This window comes from Arachis stenosperma, chromosome 4 (genome assembly GCF_014773155.1).
Source record: "Arachis stenosperma cultivar V10309 chromosome 4, arast.V10309.gnm1.PFL2, whole genome shotgun sequence".
In the NCBI taxonomy this organism is placed as follows: Eukaryota; Viridiplantae; Streptophyta; class Magnoliopsida; order Fabales; family Fabaceae; genus Arachis; species Arachis stenosperma.
In genome coordinates, this window is record NC_080380.1 from 17960619 (window position 1) to 17967693 (window position 7075).

A 7075-nucleotide genomic window follows, 5' to 3' on the forward strand; every position below is an offset into this window, starting at 1 on the left:
CCTCAATTAGTTTCTCTAATGCAACAGAATTGCAAGTTCCATGGACTTCCATTGGAAGATCCTCATCAGTTCTTAGCTGAATTCTTGCAAATCTGTGACACTGTCAAGACTAATGGGGTTGACCCTGAAGTCTACAGACTTATGCTATTCCCTTTTGCTGTAAGAGACAGAGCTAGGATATGGTTGGACTCACAACCTAAAGAAAGCCTGGACTCATGGGAAAAGCTAGTCAATGCCTTCTTGGCAAAGTTCTTTCCACCTCAAAAATTGAGTAAGCTTAGAGTGGAAGTCCGAACCTTCAAACAGAAGGATGGAGAATCCCTCTACGAAGCTTGGGAAAGATACAAACAATTGATCAGAAAATGTCCTTCTGACATGCTTTCTGAATGGAGCATCATAGGTATTTTCTATGATGGTCTCTCTGAACTATCCAAGATGTCCTTGGATAGTTGGTGCGCGAAATTGTGAACAATACTTTTTCACAACTCTCATAATCCCCGGTAATGGCTCCAAAAACGTGGTAGCTCAATACCATGGCATTACACAACTTCGCACAACTAACCAGCAAGTGCACTGGGTCGTCCAAGTAATACCTTACGTGAGTAAGGGTCGATCCCACGGAGATTGTTAGCATTGAAGCAAGCTATGGTCATCTTGTAAATCTTAGTCAGGCAAACTCAAATATATATGATGATGAACGAAAATAATATAAAAGATAAAGATAGTGATACTTATGTATATCATTGGTGTAAGAGCTTCAGACAAGTGTATGAAGATGCCTTCCCTTCCGTCTCTCTGCTTTCCTACTGCCTTCATCCAATCCTTCTTACTCCTTTCCATGGCAAGCTCGTGTAGGGCTTCACTGTTGTCAGCAGCTACCTCCCATCCGCGCAGTGAAAGCTAATGCACGCACTCTGTCACAGTACTGCCAATCACCGGTTTGGTTCCCTCCCCTACCGGAATAGAATCCCTCTTTTGCGTCTGTCACTAACGCCCAGTAGGTTACAGGTTTGAAGCACGTCACAGTCATTCAATCATTGAATCCTACTCAGAATACCACAGACAAGGTTAGACCTTCCGGATTCTCTTGAATGCTGCCATCAAGTCCTGCCTATACCACGAAGACTCTGATCTCACGGAATGGTTGGCTCGTTTGTCAGGCGAGCACTCGGTTGTCAGGCGATCAACCATGCATCGTGCAATCAGGAATCCAAGAGATATTCACTAAGCCTCAGATGCTTGTAGAACAAGAATGGTTGTCAGTCACCTTGTTCATGAGTGAGAATGGTGATGGGCGTCAATCATCACCTTCATCATGTTGAAGAACAAGTGATATCTTGGATAAAGAACAAGCGGAATTGAATGGAAGAACAATAGTAATTGCATTAATACTCGAGGTACAGCAGAGCTCCACACCTTAATCTATGGTGTGTAGAAACTCCACCGTTGAAAATACATAAGAACAAGGTCTAGGCATGGCCGAATGGCCAGCCTCCCAAAGGTCTAAGATAGCATAGAACAAAGATAGCTACCAAAGGTCTCTCTAAATACAATAGTAAAAGGTCCTACTTATAGAAAACTAGTACATAGATGAGTAAATGACATAAAAATCCACTTCCGGGCCCACTTGGTGTGTGCTTGGGCTGAGCAATGAAGCTTTTTTCGTGTAGAGACTCTCCTTGGAGTTAAACGCCAGCTTTAGTGCCAGTTTGGGCGTTTAACTCCCAATTAGGTGCCAGTTCCGGCGTTTAACGCTGGAATTTCTTGAGGTGACTTTGAACGCCGGTTTGGGCCATCAAATCTTGGGCAAAGTATGGACTATTATATATTGCTGGAAAGCCCAGGATGTCTACTTTCCAACGCCGTTGAGAGCGCGCCAATTGGGCTTCTGTAGCTCCAGAAAATCCACTTCGAGTGCAAGGAGGTCAGAATCCAACAACATCTGCAGTCCTTTTGAGTCTCTGGATCAGATTTTTGCTCAGGTCCCTCAATTTCAGCCAGAAAATACCTGAAATCACAGAAAAACACACAAACTCATAGTAAAGTCCAGAAAAGTGAATTTTAATTAAAAACTAATAAAAATATACTAAAAACTAACTAAAAGATACTAAAAACATACTAAAAACAATGCCAAAAGGCATATAATTGGGTGAACCTTTTCAGATTGTGACTCAGCTTTGCTAAAGTCCCCAATTAGAGGTGTCCAGGGTTCTTAAGCACACTCTTATTTGCCTTGGATCACAACTCTTATTCTTTCTTTTTCTTTCTCTTTTTTTTTTCGGTTTTTCTTCTCTTTTTTTTTTTCGTTTGCTTTTTCTCTCTTTTTTTTTTTTCTGCTTTTCTTGCTTCAAGAATCATTTTTAATGATTTTTCAGATCCTCAGTAACATGTCTCCTTTTTCATCATTCTTTCAAGAGCCAACATTCATGAACCACAAGTTCAAAAGACATATGCACTGTTCAAGCATACATTCAGAGAACAAAAGTGTTGCCACCACATCAAAATAATTAAACTATTATAAAATTCAGAATTCATGCAATTCTTTCCTTTATCAATTAAGCACGTTTTTATTCAAGAAAGGTGATGGATTCATAGGACATTCATAACTTTAAGGCATAGACACTAAGATATTAATGATCACAAGACACAAACATGGACAAACATAAAGCATAAAAATCGAAAAACAGAGGAATAAAGAACAAGGAAATCAAGGAACAGGTCCACCTTAGTAATGGCGGCTCTTTCTTGCTCTTGAAGATCCTATGGAGTGCTTGAGCTCCTCAATGTCTCTTCCTTGTCTTTGTTGCTCCTCCCTCATGATTCTTTGGTCTTCTCTAATTTCATGGAGGAGAATGGAGTGTTCTTGATGCTCCACCCTTAGTTGTCCCATGTTGGAACTCAACTCTCCTAGGGAGGTGTTTAATTGCTCCCAATAATTTTGTGGAGGAAAGTGCATCCCTTGAGGAATCTCAGGGATCTCATGGTGAGAGGGGTCTCTTGTGTACTCCATCCTTTTCTTGGTGATGGGCTTGTCCTCATCAATGGGGGTATCTCCCTCTATGTCAACTCCAACTGAATAACAGAGGTGACAGATGAGATGAGGAAAGGCTAACCTTGCCAAAGTGGAGGTCTTGTCCGCCACCTTGTAGAGTTCTTGGGCTATAACCTCATGAACTTCTATTTCTTCTCCAATCATGATGCTATGGATCATGATAGCCCGGTCTATGGTAACTTCGGACCGGTTGCTAGTGGGAATGATTGAGCGTTGTATGAACTCTAACCATCCTCTAGCCACGGGCTTGAGGTCATGCCTTCTTAATTGAACCGGCTTTCCTCTTGAATCTTGCTTCCATTGTGCGCCCTCTTCACATATGGTTGTGAGGACTTGGTCCAACCTTTGATCAAAGTTGACCCTTCTAGTGTAAGGGTGCTCATCTCCTTGCATCATAGGCAAGTTGAACGCCACCCTCACACTCTCCGGACTAAAATTCAAGTATTTCCCCCGAACCATAGTGAGATAATTCTTTGGATTCGGGTTCACACTTTGGTCATGGTTCTTGGTGATCCATGCATTGGCATAGAACTCTTGAACCATCAAGATTCCGACTTGTTGAATGGGGTTGGTAAGCACTTCCCAACCTCTTCTTCGGATCTCATGGCGGATCTCCGGATATTCACCCTTTTTGAGTGAAAAGGGGACTTCGGGGATCACCTTCTTCAAGGCCACAACTTCATAGAAGTGGACTTGATGCACCCTTGAGAGGAATCTATCCATCTCCCATGACTCGGAGGTGGAAGCTTTTGCCTTCCCTTTCCTCTTTTTAGAGGTTTCTCCGGCCTTGGATGCCATAAATGGTTATGAAAAAGCAACGCTTTTACCACACCAAACTTAAAATGTTTGCTCGTCCTCGAGCAAAAGAAGAAAGAAGAGAGTAGAAGAAGAAGAAATGAGGAAGAGGGGGAAGGTGGTGTGTTCGGACAAGAAGGGAAAGAATGGGTGTTTAGGTTGTGTGAAAATGAAGGGTTGAAGAAGGGTATATATAGGAGAGAGGGGGGGTAATGGTTCGGCCATGATGGGTGGGTTTGGGAGGGAAAGTGGTTTGAATTTTGAAGGGTGAGGTTGGTGGGGATTTATGAAGAATGGATGTGAGTGGTGAAGAGAAAGATGGGATTTGATGGGTGAAGGGTTTTTGGGGAAGAGGTATTGAGGTGATTGGTGAATGGGGGAAGAAGAGAGAGAGTGATGGTGGGGTCCTGTGGGGTCCACAGATCCTGTGGTGTCAAGGAAAAGTCATCCCTGCACCAAATGTTGCTCAAAATCACGTTTTGAGCTATTTCTGGCGTTAAACGCCGGGCTGGTGCCCATTCCTGGCGTTTAACGCCAGGTTGTTGCCCTTTACTGGCGTTTAACGCCAGTCTGGTGCCCCTTTCTGGCGTTAAACGCCCAGAATGGTGCCAGACTGGGCGTTAAACGCCCAACAGCTAGCATTACTGGCGTTTGAACACCAGCTTCTTCTCCTCCAGGGTGTGCTATTTTTCTTCCTGTTTTTCATTCTGTTTTTGCTTTTTTCATTGTTTTTGTGACTTCTTATGATCATCAACCTACAAAAAAGATAAAATAACAAAAGAAAATAATTAGCTATAAAACATTGGGTTGCCTCCCAACAAGCGCTTCTTTAATGTCATTAGCTTGATAGAGGACTCTCATGGAGCCTCAGAAATACTCAGAACCGTGTTGGAACCTCCCAACACCAAACTTAGAGTTTGAATGTGGGGGTTCAACACCAAACTTAGAGTTTGGTTGTGGCCTCCCAACACCAAACTTAGAGTTTGACTGTGGGGGCTCTGCTTGGCTCTGTTTTGAGAGAAGCTCTTCATGCTTCCTCTCCATGATGATAGAGGGATGTCCTTGGGCCTCAAACACCAAGGATTCTCCATTCACTTGAATGATCAACTCTCCTCTATCAACATCAATCACAGCCTTTGCTGTGTCTAGGAAGGGTCTGCCAAGGATGATGGATTCATCCATGCACTTCCCAGTCTCTAGGACTATGAAATCAGTAGGGATGTAATGGTCTTCAATCTTCACCAAAACATTCTCTACAAGTCCATGAGCTTGTTTTCTTGAATTGTCTGCCATCTCTAATGAGATTCTTGCAGCTTGCACCTCAAAGATCCCTAATTTCTCCATTACAGAGAGGGGCATGAGGTTTACACTTGACCCTAAGTCACACAAGGCCTTTTTGAAGGTCATGGTGCCTATGGTACAAGGTATAGAAAACTTCCCAGGATCTTGCCTTTTTAGAGGCAGTTTCTGCCTAGACAAGTCATCCAGTTCTTTGGTGAGCAAAGGTGGTTCTTCCTCCCAAGTCTCAATTTCCAAATAACTTGTCATTTAGCTTCATGATTGCTCCAAGGTATTTAGCAACTTGCTCTTCAGTGACATACTCATCCTATTCAGAGGAAGAATACTCATCAGAGCTCATGAATGGCAGAAGTAAGTCCAATGGAATCTCTATGGTCTCATTTTGAGCCTCAGATTCCCATGGTTCCTCATTGAGGAACTCAGAGGAGATTGGTACACGCCCACTGAGGTCTTCCTCAGTGGCGTCCTCCTCCTCTCTTTCCTCTCCATATTCGGCCATGTTTATGGCTTTGCACTCTCCTTTTGGATTTTCTTCTGTATTACTTGGAAGAGTACTAGGAGGGAGTTCAGTAATTTTCTTGCTCAGCTGTCCCACTTGTCCTTCCAAATTTCTGATGGAGGACCTTGTTTCATTCATGAAACTTTGAGTGGTCTTTATTAGATCAGAGACCATTGTTGCTAAGTCAGAAGTATTCTGCTTAGAACTCTCTGTCTGTTGCTGAGAAGATGATGGAAAAGGCTTGCTATTGCTAAACCTGTTTCTTCCATCATTATTGTTATTGAAACCTTGTTGAGGTCTCTCTTGATTCTTCCATGAGAAATTTGGGTGATTTCTCCATGAAGAATTATAGGTGTTTCCATAGGGTTCTCCTAGGTAATTCACCTCTTCCATTGAAGGGTTCTCAGGATCATAAGCTTCTTCCTCAGATGAAGCATCCTTAGTACTGTTTGGTGCATTTTGCATTCCAGACAGACTTTGAGAAATCAAATTGACTTGTTGAGTCAATATCTTGTTCTGAGCCAATATGGCATTCAGAGTGTCAATCTCAAGAACTCCTTTCTTCTGACTAGTCCCATTGTTCACAGGATTCCTTTCAGAAGTGTACATGAATTGGTTATTTGCAACCATTTCAATCAATTCTTGAGTTTCTGCAGGCGTCTTCTTCAGATGAAGAGATCCTCCAGCAGAGCTATCCAAAGACATCTTGGATAGTTCAGAGAGACCATCATAGAAAATACCTATGATGCTCCATTCAGAAAGCATGTCTGAAGGACATCTTCTGATTAATTGTTTGTATCTTTCCCAAGCTTCATAGAGGGATTCTCCATCCTTCTGTCTGAAGGTTTGGACTTCCACTCTAAGCTTACTCCATCTTTGTGGTGGAAAGAACTTTGCCAAGAAGGCATTGACTAGCTTTTCCCAAGAGTCCATGCTTTCTTTAGGTTGAGAATCCAACCATATTCTAGCTCTGTCTCTTACAGCAAAAGGGAATAGCATCAGTCTGTAGACCTCAGGGTTAACCCCATTAGTCTTGACTGTGTCACAGATTTACAAGAATTCAGCTAAGAACTGATGAGGATCTTCCATTGGAAGTCCATGGAACTTGCAATTCTGTTGCATTAGAGAAACTAATTGAGGCTTAAGCTCAAAGTTGTTTGCTCCAATGGCAGGGATAGAGATGCTTCTCCCATAGAAATCAGGAGTAGGTGCAGTGAAGTCACCCAGCACCTTCCTTGCATTGTTGGCATTGTTGTTGTTTTCGGCTGCCATGTGTTCTTCTTCCTTGAAGAATTCGGTCAGGTCCTCTAAAGAAAGTTGTGCTTTAGCTTCTCTTAGCTTTCTCTTCAAGGTCCTTTCAGGTTCAGGATCAGCTTCAACAAGAATGCCTTTGTCTCTGCTCCTGCTCATATGAAAGAGGAGAGAAAAAG

General features: G+C 42.7%; 2 non-coding genes across 2 annotated transcripts; one reads left to right on the top strand and one right to left on the bottom strand.

Annotated features, from left to right (window-relative positions):
• Positions 1-273: 273 nt before the first annotated feature.
• Positions 274-381, bottom strand: LOC130977846 (small nucleolar RNA R71). Its single transcript, XR_009085520.1, has one exon. It is a non-coding gene; the product is annotated as a small nucleolar RNA R71 (small nucleolar RNA).
• A 6023-nt stretch (positions 382-6404) lies between these two features.
• LOC130978018 (small nucleolar RNA R71) lies at positions 6405-6512 on the top strand. Its single transcript, XR_009085682.1, has one exon. It is a non-coding gene; the product is annotated as a small nucleolar RNA R71 (small nucleolar RNA).
• The last annotated feature ends 563 nt before the right edge of the window (positions 6513-7075 follow it).